This window comes from Meriones unguiculatus, chromosome 11 (genome assembly GCF_030254825.1).
Source record: "Meriones unguiculatus strain TT.TT164.6M chromosome 11, Bangor_MerUng_6.1, whole genome shotgun sequence".
NCBI classification, from domain to species: domain Eukaryota; kingdom Metazoa; phylum Chordata; class Mammalia; order Rodentia; family Muridae; genus Meriones; species Meriones unguiculatus.
In genome coordinates this window covers 50742243-50765208 of record NC_083359.1, presented here as the reverse complement: position 1 = coordinate 50765208, position 22966 = coordinate 50742243, and the positions used below count along the sequence as shown (strand labels likewise).

The 22966-nt window shown below is 40.8% G+C and overlaps 1 protein-coding gene across 6 annotated transcripts in view; it reads right to left on the bottom strand.

The window, feature by feature from the left end:
- Positions 1 to 22966, bottom strand: part of Mrtfb (myocardin related transcription factor B) — a 159214-nt gene that overhangs the window by 110892 nt on the left and 25356 nt on the right. The window contains exon 1 of one of the 6 annotated variants that reach the window (XM_060364205.1): positions 8905 to 9013. The exons of the other annotated variants lie outside the window; for them this stretch is intronic. The gene's annotated coding sequence lies outside the window, so the exon portion shown is untranslated. Of the gene's footprint in view, positions 1 to 8904; positions 9014 to 22966 lie in introns of those variants that run through there. 6 annotated transcript variants of the gene reach the window in all.

Below are 22966 nucleotides of genomic sequence, written 5' to 3'. Positions count from 1 at the left end.
AGGGGTCAATTACTTGCCTAGCTTTTGTTAGACCCTGACTTCAATCCCAGCACCAGTAATATACAAGAAAATAAAATATTACCATGGGTTTCTATTTTTAATTATATCTGCATGGGCCAAATGCCAAGAGTTGGGAACCCACACCACTGGCAAGCCCAAGCCACACTTGTGCAACATGAGCACAAACTGTTAACAGTTTTTATGAAAATAAACTGTTAAAATCTATGAAAATTACAAATGGGTCAATCCTTTGACCTGGCACTTTATGCTCTAGGAATCTGTTCAAAATGAACAGAACAACAGCATTAGCCCTCTCCTGAGAGAATAATCACAGTGTCAAAAATGATTATTTCAGAACTCTAAAAATTGACAAAGGCAGACAACAAACAGAAGTGCTTGTTCAGAAGGAAACTGTTAAATCTGGATAAGCAGACATTCTATGGTACTGTGCAAATCATATATCTGGACAGAGACTGGCATCCAGAGAACAGAGACTTCTTGCAACTCAACAAGAAGACGACATCATGATTTTAAGCACACAAAGGATTGGACAAACACTTCTCTGAGGAAGACTTCTGGCAAGCACCAGTGTTAGGGGAAATGCAGCCAAACCCACAGTAGGGCACACTTCCTACTGGCAGAACCACTATTAGAATAGTGACATGAATTCACAGAAAGAGATGCTGGGAACATGAGAGAAACAGGAAGCCCACCTAGTACTAGCAAAGTGCAAACTGCTTTAGTTACTTTGAAAAACTTTGAAATATTAAGCATAATTTTCAGCAGGAGATCCTGCAATTCTACTTCTAGGTTATCTGCACAAGAGAAACATCCACAGCAAAGACTTGGAGGTAAATGTTCATAGCACCAGCAGCATTCAAAATCACCAAGAACCACTTATGAACTATCAGGCAGTGAATGAATACACAGCGTGGGATAATCATTGGATTCTGCTCAATAATAAGAAAGGAAGCAATCTTGACTGACACGCAGAAAAGGACAAAACTTGAAAATGTTACAGCAAGTGAAAGCAGCCAGCTCCCAACAATGTACACTGGTTCCATTCATAAGCAGGGCCCCAGTAAGCCTACAGAGGCAAGTGAAACGGGTGGCTTCCTGGAATTGGGGTCTAGGAAGAAACTAACTGTACACGTGTGTAACTGAGAGCTTTTGGTTTGTTTGATTGAAAATGATGTTAATTATACTGCAGTGTTTGCAATAAAATTCCATACAATTACAAAAACAATCAAAACTTACACTTTAAATGACTGAATATTATGGCATGTAAATGATACGGTAACATTTTTCACAACAACAAAATAAACACAACCCAAATGACCTTCAGCTGCGAATGGAACCATTAACTGGTGCTAGAATACAAGAGAGTACTGAGAGAAAATGAACTACTGACACCTGAAACACAACTTGGTTTACTTGCATCACAACCAGTGAAAAGATCCATACTTCCATTGGACCGATGATGCTGAAAGTGTGCTACTAGGTAAGCCAGGGATGCACCTAACTCCAGCCCTGAAACCTTCCAGGTAGACAGCCACTGGTACCTTCAGAGCCACAGGAGCTAGTTAAAAGTGAGGCCCACAGGGTACTGACTTTGACAGGATAAAGATAACAATAACAGACTTGTGGTGTACAGCAGAGACTTGAATAAATCAATTTACGTCAATAATGTGAGCAATTAGTGTTATTATTTTGTCTGCCACATTCCTGGTTATTGGCATCTATTATATGAAATAACACAAAAAGTACAGTAATTATTTTTAAAAGTTTCAAACTACATGTCAACCTCATTTCTGGCTTGTCTTAAATTGTACTTCAAACTTTCTAATTTGGGGGTATTCCTACCAACTCTTCTGACATACACACACAAAAAAAGTCTAATGAATAATGACAACAGAATTTTAAATTTCCATAAAACAGGCTGGTTCTAAAATGAACACACTAAGTAAGCTAGCTCAATTTTCATATAATATTTCTATTCTTTGAGAATATCACACAATGTACTTTGGTCATATTTATTCCAAACTCCTCCCAGATCTACCATCTCTCCATCCCCTCCCAACATATAGTCCTTTTTTTTAATTAAATATACATCAAGTCCAATGTGTGACCCATGTACTTCTGTGTGGGGGTCCATCGACCAAGACGTAGTTGATCTACCAAGAGCCTGCTGACTCTCCCTCCCTGAGAATCCATGAACTCCGCACAAATCTTCAGTTAGGAGTGGGGGCTCCTGACCCCTCCTACTCTTTGCTAGAATGTTGACTGGTTTAATCTTGTGTAGGTCTTGTGCAGGCACAGCCGCTGAGTTCGTGAGTACAGCAGTCATGCTCAGAGAGATTTCAATCTAGTTCTTTCTGAGCACTGCAGTTTTTCCACTTTTTCTTCGGAGATGGCCCCTGAGCCTGGGGTAGGTGGGTAACACAGATGTCCCATCAGCACACTACACATACTGATTTCTTACACTCTGATTTGGCCATGAGTCTGTGTTAAACACTTTCTCTGATAAGGTCTGGAGCTGTGTAATGTATGGGCATAGAGATATTTAGAGGACGTTTTGAGTCTATATCTGTTTAACAGAATAGTAATAACATGTTTATTCCTGGGATATAAGCTAGTTCTAAAAATAACCGAAGCTGGAATTATAGTTACTTTTTGAATAATTTTTCCAACCTTTAGGATATAACAAGTATTTAGGTTTTAAGATATTCAGTATATGGCTAAATTCAGATTTTTTTTTAAATTAAAAGTATGTTTTGTTTTTTTTTTTTTAACAATGCATCATCCCTAAATGTACTTCTTAAAACTAGTCATTCAGGAAGCGCTATTCCTAATTGTCTGAGAAAGCACCAGACTAATTTCCAGAGTGGTTGTACAAGTTTACATTCCCACCAGCAGTGGAGGAGCATTCCCTTTTCTCCACATCCTCTCTAGCATGTGTTGTCACTTGAGTTTTTGATCTTAGCCATTCTGACTGGTGTAAGGTGAAATCTCAGGCTCATTTTGATTTGCATTTCCCTAATGGCTAAGGACGTTGAACATTTCTTTAAGTGTTTCTTGGCCATTTGATATTCCTCTATTGACAATTCTCTGTTTAGCTCTGTTCCCCATTTTTTAATTGGATTACTTGATTTGTTGCTGTTTAACTCCTTGAGTTCTTTATATATTCTGGATATTAGTCCTCTGTCAGATATAGGGTTGGTCAAGATCCTTTCCCAATCTGTAGGCAGTTTTTTTTTTTGTTCTGATGACAGTAACCTTTGCTTTACAGAAGCTTTTCAGTTTCATGAGGTCCGATTTATTGATTGCTGCTCTTAGAGCCTGTGCTGTTGGTATTCTGTTCAGGAAGTTGTCTCCTGTACCAATGAGTTCAAGGTTCTTCCTCACTTTTTCTTCTAACAGCTTTAGTGTGTCTAGTTTTATATTGAGGTCTTTGATCCACTTGGACTTCAGTTTTGTGCAGAGTGATAAGTATGGATCTATTTGCATTTTTTCTCAAGATCTAGCTATACCACTCCGAGGCAGATATCCAAAAGATGCTCAAGTATACAACACGGACATCTGCTCAACCATGTTTGTAGCAGCTTTATTTGTAATAGCCAGAACCTGAAAACAATCCAGATATTCCTCAACTGAGGAATAGATACAAAAATTGTGGTATATCTACACAATGGAATATTACTCAGCAATAAAAAACAAGGAAATTGGGAAATCTGCAGGTAAATGGTGGGAACTGGAAAAGATCATCCTGAGTGAGGTATCCCAGAAGCAAAAAGACACACAGGATATATACGAACTCATAAGTGGATATTCAACATATAATATAGGATAAACATACTAAAATCTGTACATCTAAAGAAACTAATCAAGAAGGAGGACTCTGGCTAAGATGCTCAATCCCCATTCAGAAATGCAAAAAGGATGGACATCTGAAGAGGGAGAAAACAGGGAACAGGACAGGAACCTACCACAGAGGGCCTCTGAAAGGCTCTACCCTGTCGGGTATCAAAGCAGATGCTGAGGCTTACAGCCAAACTTTGGGCAGAGTGCAGAGAATCTTATGAAAGAAGTGGGAAATAGTAAGACCTGGAGAGGACAGGAGCTCTACAAGGAGAGCAACAGAACCAAAAAATCTGGGCACAGGGGTCTTTTCTGAGACTGATACTCCAACCAAGGACCATTCATGGAGATAACCTAAAACCCCTGCACAGATGTAGCCCATGGAAGTTCAGTGTCCATGTGGGTTCCACAGTAATAGGAAAAGGGACTGTCTCTGACAGGAACTGATTGGCCTGCTCTTTGATCACCTCCCCCTGAGGGGAGAGCAGCCTTAACCAGGCCACAGAGGAAGACAATGCAGCCACTTCTGATCAGACCTGATAGACTAGGATCAGAAGGAAGGGGAGGAAGACCTCAGCTAACAGTGGGCTGGGGGAAGGGCATGGGTAGAGAAGGGGGAGGGAGGGTAAGATTAGGAGGGGAGAAGGGAGGGAGCTACAGGGGGGATACAAAGTGAATAAACTGTAAAAAACAAAACAAAAAAAAAAACTAGTCAGTCTCTGTAGACTCAAACTTTTCACCATATTTTTATTTTTACTTTAACCAGTATAAAAAGTGTCTTTCCATGTACTCATTATTATACTGTTAGCTCTGAACTTCTGTAATGGGCCAAGGAAGCTTGGGATTTTGAATTTAGTTCAGGAAAGCAGTTATTTAGAGTTACCACTTTTGTACTGGAGAAGGAAAGACAGCCTGGATTTCTGTGTTAGCAAATCCTTTGTTTTCAAGCAGCATTATTTTAATTATTTCCCATGAATACATCAGAGTGCTTAAGAAAAATATTTTCACAATTTAAAACCTTTAATTACAGGCCAGGCGTGGTACTCATGCTTTTAATCCCAGCACTCAGGAGGCAGAGGCAGGTAGACCTCTTTAAGTTTGAAGCCATCCTGGTCTACAAAGAAAGTTCCAGGTCAGCCAGGGCTATACAGAGAAACCTTGTCTTGAAAAAAAAAACCAAAAAACCCAAAAAACAAAACAATAACAAACACACACACAAAAACTCCTTTAATCATGACTTAGAAATGACCTCAGAATATTATGAACCTTCTACCATGGATCTGATGTGCAGAACTCACTGAGTATGAGTGACTACTACAGCAGACAGGTATACAGAAGAATTTGTTATTTTAGGATTTCAAAACAAAACAAAGCAGTCTTCATCAGAAGACTGGTAACATGATAGTTTTAGAGAAATTACAACCGATAGTATAAAAATTACTAACTGGATAAAACTGGGGTGTTGGGTAGAGAAGAATTCTGCCCTCACCACTTGCCAAGCTGTGCCTACACTCAGGGCACCTCCTATTTGCCCCCTTGCCTGGCATGTAGCCTGTTCTTTTAGGCAGACTGCATGACTATTAAAACTCGAGCTAGAATTCCATTTCCTTTTAAATCCAGAAGGAATATAAAATATGACAGATTCAATCTCAGTGGAACTGAGGATGAAGCAGGTTCCTCCCAGAGAAGAGGCAGCAATGTGCCCAGCTCTGCCCTCACATCTACCTTGCCACAGGGATCTCAAGTAAGACTAAGGCAGCTGCCTGGGGCCACCAGCAAGCATGCACAGCAATATAACACTTGAACTCCTCTCTTGCACACTGGATAGCAGTGAGAACGCTAGGGAAGTCGGGCAACAGTCCTCAAATACAGGCAAGCAATCTGGGGGTTTTTATTTGCAACTACATCGAAATCCTAACAGCTATCAAAATACAAATGCAGAGTTCCCAGTTTTGAACAACCTGCAAAGTACTTAACACATAGGCAAAACATGAAGCAGAACACACTGCTTAAAAGCATTCATAGAGAAAAACTGAAAAACAAATGTTGGTGTATTCATTCCAGTGAAATCACAGCATAATTGACCAAAAGGAGATAGATGGAACCTTCTGTACTTTAAAGATGGTCTTGATATGTAACTAAGAAAAACAACGGTGTACAAACACAACAGACTATGAGACTGCAAGACAAAGAAACATAGAGAGTGCAGCAAGGGAAGTGAGGCAAAAGAAAGCGCACCCTGAGGCATCCCTTGTGTCCACATAACTATATTAGTATTATCGTTTGAAATGGGTATTGCTATTTAGTCCTGGCTAGCCTTGAACTCACGGAGATCCTTCGGCCTCAGCCTCTGGCATGTTGGGGTTAAAGGTGTGCACTGCCACACCCACCTTTAACTAAAAGTTAATTACAGTGAGATGAAAGACAATGGAGCTCCATAGCTGCACTGTCACATTCAAAGTGCTCCAGATACACATGGCAAACCGCCACCACAGCAGATACCATGAAGCAGAGACCCTGCATAGGCTGGGCTGTTCTGCAGCTTCAGACATTGCTGGGCCTTCAGTGACTGAGCAGCATGTCCATAGTCTGCCAAACATACAAGACATTATCAATTTGAAAAGAAAACATTTCAAAAAAGACTTGGAGGTTTTTTTTCTTATTTGGTGTCTCTTAACAGTTCTCTTCCCCACCACTAAAAGGCAGCAAAGGTTTCATACGGCCTTAATAACCTGTATAGCAGCCAGTTCTCTCCATGTTGTTTCTCACTAACTTGGTCCATAATACACAGCTCTGTCTGGAACAAAGCAATGTACTCCTGCTCTTAACATCTAAAGAGGCTGTGTTACCCATGTTCAGCAGAAGCAGGGCAGCTAACAGAAACTCCTTGCAGTGTAAACAGACATTTTAAAGTAAAGCTTTGCTTCAAAAGAACAATGATAGAGCATTTTTTTCTGACTCAATTCAGTACAAAGTAATGAGGGAAAAATACACTTAAGTTTAAAAAACAGAAGAAGAAAGAAAGGTCCTATGAATTGAGAAGAAAATTACAAGAATAAGAAGAGGTTGCTTTCAAGTGAAGTTGGTGCCTCCCCATAGTCCTCATGATGGTAGCTTTAGGCTTTCTGATGGAGTACAAGCTTGAGTACTGCAAAAGGCTTTTTATGATGGTTAGAGTTTAAAAAGGAGCCAGGTGAGAGATCTCTGAAGAGACAGTTGGTACAAGCTGGAAATGGAAACATGGAGGGGCAAAATGTAGATCTCAAGACTCTCAGGCCCAAGACTGCAGCTAAAGAGTCAGGACTTCGGTCCTGACTGCTACGTCCATCAGCAATCAGTGGCACCAGCAACCTGGGTTCCATAGACAGGTCTAATCTGTGCCCTCAAAGCATCAAGTCTATCAGCTTTCCTAGTGCAACCACTGACTACTCTACCCCAGACTCCAATCATCACGGCAGGGTCTTTCATAATACATAAACATGAAGCCATGACAATGGCAAGTGTAGAAGGTACTAACAGTGTATAAAGCCCAATGAAGCAGACGCCATGCACGGTGAGCAATCCAGACAAGTGACAAAGTGGCATTAGCAATCACTGGGGAAAAGACAGACTATGCAACAGTGCTGTTGGTTCATGTCACTAGTATATTTTCATGAAAATGTTTTTCCTATCTTATTCTCTCTTATGTTCCCATATAAAAATAAAGTATGGGTAGATCAGACTAACATTTAAAAGAAGGACAAACTTTTGGAAAAACAACAACAAAAAAACACCCCCCCAAACATCGTATGACTGTAGTAGTAAGGGTTCTTCAGAGTCACAGAAATATAATAATAATATTTATTTATAAACATTATAATAATATTTATTATCCTGTATAATATTTATAAATATTATAAATAATAAGTAATAAATATCATTTATTTATAAATATTATTATAATACTTATTATTATTTCATGATAAGGTCCTACCATGTAGTCTAGGCTGCAATTTATTGAAATGACTTGTTCTAAGCCAGTGAAGAAATGGATATGCTAGCCCCAAACTGTAAAACCTATACACTTTTTGCAATTCATCTGTGGCCCAAACTTGCCAGAACCATGTGGCAGCAGAATCAGAACCTGCCCGCCTTAGGTCCACATGGACTCTGCTTAATGTTCAGTGTTGCTAGAACTCAAAACAGTAGTGAGAAGGAGAGTTCACATTTGCAATCCCAGCATATAGGAGGCTGATGCAGGAGGCTACAAAGTCCAAGACCAGCCTAGATTTCATGGTAGTACCTTGTCTCAAAAAGAAAATAATAGCAATTATACTAAAAATTTAAAACTGTTAAAATATTATGCAAAATAAGACTAATTCAGAGAAATGCTGCATGTTTTCTCTCACATAGAATCTAGAGTCTGAAGAAAAGACATCAAAGTAGAAGGTAAACTATGTGGAAAGGGAGGAATGAGAGCAGGGGCAAGAGGGTCAAGAGGGCAGGAAACATGCATTCTGTATGTGCATGTTTCGAGACACACTGCTTCATACAGTTGTTATGTGCCAATGAAAGAGAGGAGAAAGTCAGTATTCTGACATGCACTGGGTTCAGGGTTCAATAAAGGAGATCATGGAACTACACCAGAAAAATGAATGTTTGCTAAATTAATTGAATAATCAGGAGAAAGGATGATTTGTGTACTCATTGCTGTCTGCACGAACAGCGTGAAACTGCACGAACAGTATGAAACCCCTACACCACATTGGATGCCATGCGATTAAGTTTATGGAACTGTTTCTTAAAGTCTTGGCAATTTGGCAATAGGATCCCAATGACTTGTGGAGTTCAGATGATTTGTGGAAAGAACTAAAATGAAACAACAATAAAAACCCAATGCACACAAGTTTCCTTATTTCCTTTCCAATTCCTTCTCAGGTAGCTGCTCAGAGGACAGAGAAAGTAAATCAAAAGGGTCCATCAGTGGGCTAAGTCTGGATGCATCTGCTGCCAGGAAGATGAAAGAGATGTGACATCTCTCCAAACCACTGTTTGCACATCACTCACCTGATTCCCTTGTCAGCAGGGAGAGCAGATGCTTTCTGTACTTGTGTTGAGAATCAGTGGTTATGGCTATGGCTTCAGAGGAAGGACGCAGGCCTCTCTTATTGATATTTCTTTCAAGAGTATCTGGGAAGGGCTTTCTGGGGTAGACAGGGAACTAATTTTTTTAATCCTAGATACTGAAAACACAGTAATTAGTAACACAATCAAGATGGTTCCTTGAAGGCTTTGGATGTTAGAGATACACGCATTCGGTGTCTATGATAATAGGTGTGTGTAGTAAGCTCTGGTGAGGAAGCCTAGGATGACAGTCCATGGGAGAGGGACCCAGCATCTGAGAGACTTTACAAAAACCTCCCTGAAAAGGTAAAGCTGAGAGCTGAAAATGTAACTAGAACTTCTCAGCCCAAAGGAACACAAGAGAAGAAAGAAAATGGACCCAAGCAAAGCAGAGGAGTGAAAAGCAACTGCAGAAAGCTGAGGATGGGTGAGGTACAGAAGCCAGAGTGTACACAGAATGGCAGGCCAAAGCCACAAGTGCTGGCAGGAGAGGGCTGCCACCCAGAGGAAATCCTGTTTGGAATGGCTTTCTACTTCTGAGGTTCTGGAAGATACTTCATCCCTAAAAACACACTACAAATAGAAACTTGAACAGGAAAGGCTGAAATCTTATTCTGCTGTGGTGAGAGTCCTCCTGTGCCCCAAAACATGCCTAAAGTGTACTTCAATGGGGTAGGAGGAACAGCTGTACACTGTACATCTAGAGAGCTCAAGACTGAATACCAAGTGAGGTCATTGCAATGTGCTGCTGATGCTGAAGAGCAGGATGGTCTGGCAGGATACTTTGAGACCATAAATTTTCCAGAAGCATAATTTGAGCTATTCAGATGTCAATGGAAAGATTCTGGTTGTGTTCAAGTTTCCAACCACAGCTCTAGTAGCATAACTCATACTCTGTATTTTGAACCTGTGACAGTTTGAAAAGCAAATGCTGGTACTCTGTCCCAAAGACCCAAAGCAAGACATACCACCTATTCTACTGACAGATCCTTGGCACTCCCTGTCAGTGCAACAGACTGAAAACTAGCTTACTTTAGTCTCTATTGCAGTATTTCTTGTTCTTAAGTGTAAAACAAAAAACAGCACTCAGGGAGGCATTGGCAGGTAGATTATTGTGAGTTCGAGGCCAGCCTGGTCTGCAAAGCAAGTCCAGGACAGCCAAGGTTACACTGAGAAACCCTGTCTCAAAAAACTAAAAACAAACAAACAAAAAACCCAAGAGCCTTACAAAGTCAAAGGAGCTCACAGGGGTAGGGTGGGGTGGTGTCTGTGTGGGAAGGGTGACTCCTCACAAGCACACTTGTATGAAACCATCACCTCCTTTCACTCTTGTCAAGTGTCACTGGTGACCTGACTGTGTTCCTGGGCCTGACGTCTGGCTCTTTGGAGTCTTGACATCAAGCCGGGAGTAGGAATTCCTAATCACCCAACTCCAGCAGATGGACTTTCTCAACAACCGGAACCTTCCTGTTCTCTGCACTTCGGTCTCCCTCAGTAACAACCCATCCCATCCCATCCCTGTTCCATCCTAAACTCCAAGGACTCAGGGTGAGCACATCCTTTCCTCTGACAGTTTGCTCACCCACCCATTCCTTTTTCACTTTTTGGTTATGTATACTCTGCACTTCACTAAAGTTTACAAACATCTGCAACCCAAAAGTTCTGTGGTAGATGCAGGGAAAATGCACCATTTTAAAGACAGAAATCTCTGCCTTACTTTGCTATATCAAATGGCAATTCAATAAAGTGTATGCTGTCAAACAGTGATGAAATCTTCAGGAAAAAAAATAAAAACAAAACAACAAAGCAATCATAGCAGAACCCTTCATGGGACCTAAGAGTGCTTAATAAGTGATGGGCTTTTGCCCAAAGAAGCCCTTAGAAAGAGATCTGAATGTGGAGAGGAGTTAACTACAGATGTGGAGAAAGAGTAGTCCATGCAAGTCCTGGAGGCAGGGACACTCTGGTGCAGTCCAGGCAGTGCAGCAGCCTGGAGCAGCAGTGGTGAGGGAGCCTATCCTATTCTCATGAGAGATGAGAATGGGAACTCTGGATGGACTCCTTCTGCAAAGCAACCAGGCTACTGAGAGTTTAAGATTAGGCTACCAGTGGAGTGAGAGCAGGCCGCCAAGAATCCTGGTGCTCACCTTGAAGACACTTGCAGCCCTTCCAAGTAGCCATTTTTCTTTCACAGGCCTCAGCAGAGTTCACTAACCTAGCTCACCATCATTTTCAAAACCCATCCTCATACCATACCTCCATTACCCTATCTCCTACCTCATGCAGCTACTCTCTACAAGCCGGTCCCCCTCCCTCAGTTGCTGTAGGATAAGGCCCTCAACAAAAGGATTCTTTTTGCCACCCCAAATTCATGAACCTAACTGAGCTACACCCTGGCCTACCTGCACTCCTTTTCCTCAGGCCTGAGTCTCAGTCTGGCATCTTTCTGGGACCTCCACACCTCAGATCCTTTACCTCTGCCCCCATCCCTTATATGGTCTCTCTTTCTGCTTTACAGTCACTCAAATGTCATAGCTTCTTTGAGCCTGCCCAGCAGAACCTCAGCACAGATTAAACCACATTCTACCCTGCTCCATACACACCCCTGAGCAGGAAAAAAACTGACAGCAACAGTTTTCATGTCAGTGAACTCTACTCTTGAAGAGGTAAGAGGGGGAAGGCAACCACATACAAAGAGTGCACTGGATGACAGCTGAGACTGTCCATCACCAGCATGGATATTCCCATGTGGTGGTTCCCCCTTCTAGAGGAGATGTATTGACCTGCCCTTACTTCTCTCCAAGATAACTCCATTTCTCCCTCTACTGCCCCCGATATTCAGAGCCGGTGAAGAACAGGGTCCAGATGCAGACACTGACACACATGATATGGTAGACTGAGTGTGAAGGAGCCAGGAAGTAAATGTGAGTCAAGGACAGAGACATGGGATGAAATGGGCACACACTGAAGCCTCAGCCACTCCTTCCTCTTGGCTAACCAGCCCTCTCTACTCCCACTCCCATCCTTCCCCTCTGTAGAACCTTCTGTGGTAGTGGAGAGGATATAGCCACTTCAGCAGTACCAAAGCCGAACTCTGATTCTCCTATCAGACCCATGAAGGCAAACACTGATTCCACCACAAATCTATGAACTGCAGCTTCATTCTCTACGCCTGCTCAGAAAATCTTGTCCACACTTGTAGATGAGAGGCCTCCCCAACAGTAAATGGTGATTTTCCATTTTTTCATGACCCCAGTAACACATCTCATCCTTCTAAGTTGATGAATTTGGCTTCTACTCTACTGAAAGCAAAAACATTTGGTGTGATAGTCTTCAAACTTCCTCTCTATGATTCAAAGTCTTGCATGGCTAATATCTACCTACCTGACTTTACCTCTCAATTCCCCATACTCTCTGCTTCTTTCTAAGGTCCACCCTCCCATCATCTCTGGCCCCTCTTCAGAGTTCTATTCAGTTTTCCTAAACCACTCTCACTTCTTGGTTAATTTGAAGGTATCATGAAGAGATATTTTACAAAACAAAACAAAACAAAAAGCATCTGCGTTTGGGAGATTTCAGTAGTTCAAATGCTTGTTATGAATGCATAAGAACTTGAATTCAGAATTCCCAGCTCCCATACCAAAGCTGGACATGTTGACACACATCTGTAACCCATGGTGGTGAGGGTAGACCCCAGGGCCTACTGGCCAGCCAGCTAGTCTAATGGAACTGGAAGACTCATTTTCAGTTTCAAAAAATATACTAGAGCATGACAGGTTAAGACCTCTGAAAACATACACACAGACACACACACAGACACACACACACTCACGAATGCATGTTTTCCTCATCCCTACAGTGCAAAGGCAAGCACACCTCATGCATGTGCTCACATATGCATAACAATACACACATAAAAATGAAACATTAAGGAAGTCGGAAAAACACAAGATGCTTATGGTAACTGTGATGATAAGGCAGAGTAGATGTCAGGACAGTAAATGAAGCAGGATAGATGGGGCAGCCAAGCTCACAGAAAATCTTAAAAGCCAGAGCCGAGTGACTTTTAAGTGAGGAAATGCTAATGACAGGATCAGTCTAAGACTAAGAGCCTAGAATTGAATGGGATAGGAAAGCAGAGGCCAGAAAGCGCTGGAGTCAGGTGGGAAGGGTCAGGAGATGCACAAAGTGATATGACACGCTAGGGGAAAGGTGAGTTTATAATGTAAGCATCCTAGAAAATACAACAGGACACAGGACAGTGAGAAGGGACAGAGAACAAGAGAGGACATTTGCAGAACACAGCAAGTTTGCTGACTAGCAGCAGTGACAGAGGAATCAACATGCCAACTCTACACAGAGGGCGCAATGTTACATATGACCTGAGTCAAAACACCTGTAAGGCTGAAGCTGTAGGTTTCAGCTACTCTGAGTATATAGAAGCATAGGCCCAGAAGTCATTTGTCACCTGCCATAAACTAGCTGTGAAGGAGCAGGAACAAGAACCCATCTCCTGACCTTCTAAACTCATTACTGCCTTTTCCAGAGCCCAGCCATTTCAGACCCGGACATGTCTGAGGTGCCCCATGCCCCAGCAACAGGCCACTGTTAGCTAAGACTAACAGGTCTAGATTGCTTGAACTTATTAACAGCTGCTTGAGTCATATCCACAGTGCTGAATACTTTCATTGCACAATTGCCTAACACTATTTGTTACCTGTTTTCTTGTTAATCCAAAGAACCATAACAAAAACATTTAAAGAAAAAGAACTGTATAAAACATAAGAATCCCTCTTAGCAACCTGACAATTCTGTGTTTCCAACAACTTTTCAAAGTGCCAGCTCCACAATGATGGCAGCTGAACTGACCCAATTCAGACATCAGACTTGATTGTGGCTTTGCTCCCATCTTACCTTACATCCTCATACCTGATGTTCTGACCACACATGCCTGAAGCCCCTCAAAACCCTAATCTGAGTGCATGTTTGCTTAGCAGTGTCAAGAAGGTCTCTCTGTGGCTAAGTGGCAGGTGCTGCTCAGCTTGTTTCCACTCCCATAAACAGTGTCCTTGAACTTACAGGCAAGGAAAAGCATTCAGTTTAGAGTTTGGACAGGAAGGAACCAAATACTAGTTTCTTCTAGAACAAGCTGCTTTTTCAGCTTTCTGGATGAAAAGACTTTCTGTGTTTTTCAACAGAACACTAAAAAACAATGAAGATAGACACTTAAGCTGCCTTAAGTCCTTTTAAAGAACAATTTCTTCTAATGACTATGATATTTAAATCAAGCCAGGAAAAGAAAGAGAAACTAATAAAACAGAAATGTAGTATTAAAATTTTAAATGGACTATACAATTTTTAGATTGCTATCTAGTGGGCCTCATACTTTCTTTCTGGTAATAAGACATTAATAACACTTTTTGTTTTGTTTTAAGAGAGGGTTTCACTGTATAGCCCTGGCTGTCCCGGAATTTGCTTTGTAGACCAGGCTGGCCTCAAACTGACAGAGTTCTGCCTGCCTCTGCCTCCCAAGTGCTGAGATTAAAGGCTTGTGCCATCACTTGTGGGTATACTTTTTGTTTTAAATGTCCTCAAATACTGAGGTACTATTCTTGATAGGGCGGATAACAGCAAGGTTTTCTTTGTTGGCATAGTTGCTATTGTCATGAAACTGCTTTAATCAACACATATAAACCAAATTCTCTGTTGAACACAGCTTTTTAGACTTTAACTTCAGAAACATTCATTGTTTCTTTAAAAAAATATGTTTCTTTAAAAATAAACATAAAATGCAGCCAGGATCCTGAGTGTGAGTAGAGACGGGATTTAACTTCTCCCAGCCTTCTACAGAGGGAGCAGTCAGCTCCCATGGCCTCACTCCAGCTAACAGATGCAGGGCCAAGAAGACAACTGGTCTGTCCACTAGTGCTAATATCTTTGCGTACTTTAGGATGTCACTACCATACACTTAGAAATCCTGTCAGGGTTTTTAACTAATTTAACCTTATGATGAAACCTCTCACTCTAGTTCCTAAACAATGCAAGTTCAACTCTATACAGGAGAGACTTATGTATGGCAGAGAACTAGAACTAACTCTGTTTAGGAAAAAAGTAATATGCATGTAGAACTATCAATTAGTCAGTCTCCTCAATGTTGTTCAGCCCACACCAACTCCACTCCTCCACTATCTCTAGAACCAGGCAAAGCAGTTCAACTGGCTGAATGCTCCACCTGAGAAAACCATAGTCCATCACCATTGCGTAAGCAAAAATCGCCCCAGAAGAGGCGATGGTAGGTCCAAGAAAGCAAGGCAGGGTAGCCAGAATCTGGAATGAGGCCACTGTTTCCCGTCCTCTGGGATTAGAAACTTAGAGAAGAAGGAAGGCACTCAAGGAGAAGTTCGTCAGACTTTCTAGCACCCCATAGCAATCAGATGCGCTCTCCTCATGACCTTGCACCTGCACCCTGTTCTCTCGGTAGAATCTGCCTGGTGTGTCCCAAGTCTCCGCCTTTCCTTCTGCCTGTAAGACTGAAGCCACTGAGGTAAGGAGACTATGCCTTCTCACCTGTGCTTCTCTTCTTAATTCAGCACAGCAGCTGGCACAGGACAGCTATTTGACACGTGTTGTTGACATGTGTGTTAGGGAGTAATATGAAGTCTGTCACTGGTAGATTACCATCATCGCTGTACTCCTATTCAGTATCTCAACTCTGATAAAAACCACTGTCAGAAAAAGCTGTGCTGAACCCTTTCTTTCAGGTATGTAGCTGCCCTCTGCAGTGCAGACTTTGGATGACCAGCCCCTCAGCATGCCATAGGTATAACTGTCTACGCCGAAAGCTGGCAGGCCTACCACACAGGAAAAGTTCAACTTTCTCCTCAGACTACCATTTCTGTGACCAGTCCTCTCTGGCAACCATGCCAAGGCTGCCTTGACAACAGTGCACAAGCCACGTGAAGTATGCTTCCTCAGTCAGCACACTGAACATTTGCATGCATGGCTATACCATACTCTGACATCTAACACTTTGTCTTATATCTGTCTTGTTCATTCTCAACTTGGCTGAAAGCTGAACAAGGACAGAAGCTATGTATATCCGCCCTCACTGAATCCTAGTCCAATACTTAGCACAAGGTAGGAATCTAAGAGCTAACATAAACAACCTCTAATATTCTTTGTAGTCTACAGTAAGCTAACTTGTTGGAAAAACGCCTTCCAGGAGCTAAATGAGCAGTGACAACCAGTGCTGCTAAAGGGCACTGCACATGATGCTTAGAAAATGCCTCTCTTAGCCACACAGCAGCCCCGGGAGGCTTAGAAGGCAAACTCAGGTGGCCAATGGCAGTTGAACTCGGATACTTACGGTCCCACCAATACTTCTTAGCTGTGCTGAGGCTGTGGTTTAAAGAACGGATTTAGACGAACCTTCCTTCCTTCAGCCCATGCTGGCAGCTCCCTTCATGAGAACACTGTCTTCGCCCTCAGCTCTCCTGGCCGCCTGGCAGCAGTCCTCCAGCAGCATGCACACTGCTTCCGTACCTGCTGTCCTGCCCGTCCTGCTTGTAACCCCCAGAAGAGTCTACACTCTTGAGGACAGAAACCTTTGTACAGTGATAGCATGGCAAGTGCGGCCAACACCTGTCACTGTAGCTGTTGGGATAGCATTTAGATTCATGGTATACAGTATCTTTCATAGATCAGTATCAAAATCTACATTATAACTTTCAATAATTTAAATTTGTTGCCATAGCAACTGGGCAAAGTATTCCTTATAATAGTGAGGAAGGCAAGTACTACCTTAAGGTTCAGCCAATAAAATAATTCACAATCATTTGCTTTTGTTCGTAAGTGTAAAGAGACAGAATACAGCATTTGTCTTCCTCTAACAACCTCTCTAAGAACTAACTTTATTAATAACAGTAAAATTTGTATCTTCAAACTAACTAGAGCATCCATTAAACAAACGGTAATGTCTCACTACTCCTGATGGCAGTGCCTTACTACTGTATTTCACATCCTGACCTGCAAAAAAACATATATCAAAGTATTTTATTTTTAAGTGAAAATCATTTATTTCAGAAGACTGACCTTTTATGGAGGACAGCCTCAGAAGTTCCCTCAGGGAGGGGCCAGGAAGAGAGCTTTCAAGGTCAATTTAAAATATGACATGACAGGCAAAGGAGATTACTCTACTAACACAACAATCCTAACACAAAGAAAGACATGGGCTCAAGTTTTCATTCTTTTGGTATTTGACTTCCTGAGATGAAGTCTCACTGTGTGGCCCAGGCTGACTTGGAATTCAGAATCCTCTCGGCTCAGCCACAAAAACACAGTGACTACAAAAGTGACTAATTTTCATTCTGAAGCTGGTTACGAGTGCTTACTGACTCCTGCAATATTATAGTTTTAATTTCTGGACATTAGTTCCCATTTTTTTTTTTAAAAAAGATGGCTTTAGCTGTGCACAGTGGCACATGCCTGTAATCCCAGCACTCAGGGGAAGCAGAGGCAGGTGGATCTCTGTGGGCTCGGGGCCAGCCTGTTCTACAAAGTGAGTCCAGGACAGTCAAGGCTACCCAGAGAAAACCAGTTTCAAAAAAATAAAAGTATCAGCCCAACACTGCTGGCACCTGTAGCTCCGGAGAGAGGTGCAAATGTTCCAGAGTCACTGCCCAGCTCCTTCACCGCTTTTGCAATGTGAATGGCCATCAGAGCCAGGAAAGAGGGCCACAGACAAGAGGATTACAAAGTGGAGGGCCCATGGCAAGCTAAATACTACAGAAAGTGGTCTCAACCAAAACTTTCGCCAAGCTCTCAAAGCTCGTGTTTTACAAACTCCTTTCTCAAATCTTACCATTGTAAGAAACATTAAATATTAGACTTTTCTATTAAACACTATAAAACTTGTGTTTATGACAAGGAATTCAAATATTCTTATCTTCTTGCCCTGTAAGACTTTTATGCTAATGTTCAAACCCTCCCTCCCAGATAAAACCTTTGTTTCCACAAAGCCAGTGCTGCATTCTTAGAGCTTAAATAGCTTAGGTGGCCCACCTTTCCCACTTTCCTTCATGCTCTATGCCCAAGTCTTTCTCCCTCCCCCTTTGGAAAATACTTTTTATTATAATTTTTACTTCTTTGGAATTCAGTCCTGGAACAAGCAGCTGAAGTACCTATTTAACCAAAGCAGACCCGGTCTCCAGGCTCTCCCAGCATCCCTCAATCCCTACCTGTTACAAGGCATAGCTGGCATATTTTGTGCTGTTCCATAGGTATACCTGTCTGTAAAACCACTATGCTCTTCATTTCTATTTCAATGACAATGTATTGCCATCTTGCTTGGCTGGCTTTATTCAGAGGTCAAGCAGGCTGACAGAAACCTAAGCTGCAAAGCCCAGAAGACCAAAGAGGAAACAGGAACCAAGGAACAAAACATGCATCCAACAAATACAAACTCAGAAATCAACAGCTAAACCTATAATCCTCCCAAACTCAGATGCCTAAAACACCAGTGTAAGAACACAATCAACAACAGCCAGGACAGTATGATACGCTAGCGCCCAGCTAGCCTAGGCCAGCAAGTGTACAGTGCAGGCATATTGTGTAAAGATTCAAATACTGATTGCTGTGTCCCCGCCCCCATATCTGGTCGTAATCCTTGGTCTGAGAGTCTCCTGTCACAATGTTGTATAAAAACTGCTCCCTAATTTTTCCCTGATATGTCAATAAAACAGCTTAACAGCCAAAAGCTGAGCAGGGGACTGGACTTCCTGCCAGACAGGCTGCACAGAGAACAAGCTAGACACAGGTGAAGACAGAATGAGCCAGAGAATGAGAAAAAAGGAGTGAGAAGATTCAAACACATTGCCAAAGTTAGTATGAGGCCAACCAGAGCAATTCAGTCAGAAGCTAAGAGAAGATAGATGGAATAAGTCAACTTTGAGAAGAATTTTGAGCCAGACAGCTGAGTTGAACCAGCCAGCCAGAATTCAGGAAGAGAGGAAAGGGTGAGCTTATTCAGAAGTACGTCTCAGAGGCTGAAAACATTCTAGGCCTAGATCAGATTGTATGGAGGCTAGAAACTTCCAGGACTAGGTCTAGGTTAGCAGACAGATGCACTAAGCCTCTGAGATGACAGTTAAATAAGTTGAATAAAATAATAACAAGTAACATCTGAATATTCTAATGCAGCTGATTGCACAAGAAAACAACCTTAAAACCAACTTTATGAAGATAGAGGTCCTTAAAGAAGAAATGAAAGCCAGGCAGTGGTGATTCAAGCATCATCAACAGAATACAAAAGATGGAAGAAAGAATCTCAAGGGTTGGAGACATCACAGAAGAAATAAATTCATTGGTAAAAATATATATATATATGTGTGTGTGTGTGTGTGTGTGTGTGTGTGTGTGTGTGTGTTAAATCTAAAAAGTTCCTGACATAAAACATCCAGTAAATCTGGAACACTATAAACAGGCCAAACCTAAGAATTATAGGAACAGAAGAAGGAAAAGAGTCCCACCTTAAAGACCCAGAAAATATTTTCAACAAAATCAAAAACAAGCTGGGGCAGGAGGATCTCTATGAGTTCAAAGCCAGCCTGGTCTACAGAGTGAGTTCCAGGACAGCTAAGGCTACACAGAGAAACCCTATCTCAATAAAATAAAACAAAAAGGAAAAGAGAGTGAAAGAAAGAGAGAGAGAGACCTATAACTATAAATGAACAAGACACTTACAGAACACTCTCCACTATACAATAACCAAAGCACTAAATGTGCAGAACAAAGAAAGAATATTAAAAGCTGCTGGGGAAATAGGCCAAATAACATATAAACTCAAACCTATTAGACTTCTCAATGTAGATGCTCAAAGCAAGAATGGCCTAAGAGACCACAGATGCTCCAGACTACTATACCTAGCAAAACTTTCAATCACTATAGATGGAGAAAAGAAGATATTTCATGACAAATCCAAATTTAAACAATATCTATCCACAAACATACTAGAAGGAAAACTCCAACCCAAGGAGTCTAACTAAACCCCCCCAAAACACAGAAAACAAATAACTCCACAACAGCAAAAACAAAAGAAGGGAAGCATACACATACAAACACATTCATCCCCCCCACAGCCCCCACACATACACAGACACTCTACCACTACCATCATCAAAATAACCAGAGTCAACAATCATTAGTCATTAATTTCTCTCAACATCAATGGATTTAGTTCATCAATAAAAACACACAGGCTAATAGAATGGATATGAAAACAGGATCCATCATTCTGCTGCATATAAGAAACATACCTGAACAGCAACATTACTTCAAAGTTAAAGAGCTGAAAACAAATTAATCAAAAGAGACGGAGAAGGACACTTTATACTCATCAAAGGAAAAATCCACCAAGATGACACCTCAATTCTGAATATCTATGCCCCAAATACAAGGTCACTCACATTCATAAAAGAAACATTACTAAAGCTTAAATTACATATTGAAACAAGCACATTAATGGTGGGAGACTTCAACACCCCACTGTCACTAAAGAATAGGTCATTGATTAAAAAAAAAAAACTAAACAGAGAAATAATGAAATTAACTGACATTATGAATCAAATGGACCTAACATATATCTACAGACCAAACATAAAATAATATACCTTCTCAGCACCTTACCAAAACTTCTCCAAAACTGACCATGTACTCACTGACAAAATAAGTCTGAACAGATAGCAAAAAAATTAAAATAACCCCCTTTATCCTATCAGACCACAACAGATTAAAGCTGGATTTCAACAACAGAAATGTCAGAAAACCTACAAACTCATGGAACCTGAACAACTGTCTATAGAATGACCACTGGGTCAAGGAGAAAATAAAGAAAGAAATTAAAGACTTCCTAGAATTCAACAAAAATGCATGAGCAACACACCCAAACTTACGGGACACAATGAAAGCACTGTTAGGGAAAAAGTTCAGAGCACTAAGTGCCTTCATAAAGAAATTAGGAGATCTCATAATAGCGACTAAACAGAACACCTGGAAGCTCTAGAACAAAACAATCAAACATACCCAAGAAGAGTAGATGGTAGGAAATAATCAAACTCAGGGCTGAAATCAATAAATTAGAAACAAAGAGGATATTAAACAAAACAAAACAAAACAAAACAAAAACCAAGAGCTGGTTCTCTGAGATAATCAACAAGATGGACAAACCTTTATCCAAACTAATTAAAAGCAGAGAAAGAATATCTAAATTAACAAATTCAGAAATGAAAAAGGGGACATAATAACAGACACTGAGGAAATCCAAAGAATCATTAGGTCTTTAAAACCTATACTCCACAAAATTGGAAATCTAAAAGAAATGGACAATTTTCCTGATAAATACCACTTACCAAAGTTAAAACAAGATCATATAAACAATCAAAATAGATCTATAACCTCTAAGGAAATAGAAACAGTCATTAAAAGTCTCCCAACAAGCATCTGGAGAAATGGCTCAGAGGTCAAGAGCACCAGATCATCTTCAAGAGGTTCTGAGTTCAATTCCCAGCAACTATATGGTGGCTCATAACCATCTATAATGAGATCTGGTGCCCTATTCTAGTATGCAAACAAACATAATAAAAAAAATCTTTAAAAAACAAACAAACTCTCCCAACTAAAAAAAATATATATAATTAAAAAAGCCAGGGCCAGTGGGTTTTAGACCAGAATTCTACCAGACTTTCAAAGAACTAATACCAATACTCCTCAAATTATTCCATAAAAGAGAAACATAAGGCATATTCATTTTATGAGGCCACAATCAGCCTGATACCTATGTTATACACTAAGACTCAACTTCAAGGGAATTTCAGACTAATTTCCCTCATGAACACTGACACAAATAACTCAATATAATACTTGCAAACAGAATCTAAGAACACATCAAAAACATCGTCTATGAGCTGGGCATAGTGGTACACGCCTATAATCCCAGCACTCAGGAGGCAGAGGCAGGAGGATCTCTGTGGGTTCAAGAACAGCCTGGTCTAAAAAGTGAGCCAGGACAGCCACAGCTCTTACTGCACAGAGAAACTCTGTCTCGAAAAACAAAAACAAAATAAAAAACAAACAAACAAATCACCCTCAATGATCAAGTTCTTCATCCCAGAGATGCAGGGATGGTTCAACATATAAAAATACGTCAAAGTAATCCACCATATAAACAAACTGAAAGAAAAAAAAAAATCACATGATCATTTCATTAGACACTGAAAAAGTCTTTGGCAAAATCCAACACCCCTTCATGATAAAAGTATTGCAGGGATCAGGGATACAATATTATCTTTATTGTATTTAGGTCTAGGCTAAGACCTAAATACAATAAAGATAATATACAGTAAGCCAACAGCCAACATCACATTAAATGGAAAGAAACTCAAAGCAATTTCACTAAAATCATGGACAATGGACAAGCCCATTCTCTGACATCTCTTCAATACAGTACTTGAAGTTCAGCTAGAGCAATAAAACAACTAAACGAGATCATGGGGATACAAATTGGAAAGGAAGAAGTCAAAGTATAAATATTTTCAGATGACATGATAATATACACAGGAACCTCAAAATTTTACCAGAGAATGCCTACAGCTGATAACACCTTCAGCAAAGTGGCTGGATACAAAATTAACTAAAAAGAATTAAAAAAATAAAAAATCAGTAGGCTTCCATATACAGAGGACAAACAAGCTGAGAAAGAAATAAGGAAAACAATACCCTTCACAATAGCCACAAATAATATAAAATATCTTGGTGCAACTCTAACCAAGAAAGTAAAAGACCTATATGACAAGAATTCAAGTCTCTGAAGAAAGAAACTGAAGAAGGTATCAGAAGATGGCAAAATGTCCCATGCTCATGGTCAGTAGGATTAACATAGTAAGAAATGGCCATTCTGCCAAAAGCAATCTACAAACTCAATGCAATTACCATCAAAATTCCAACACTATTC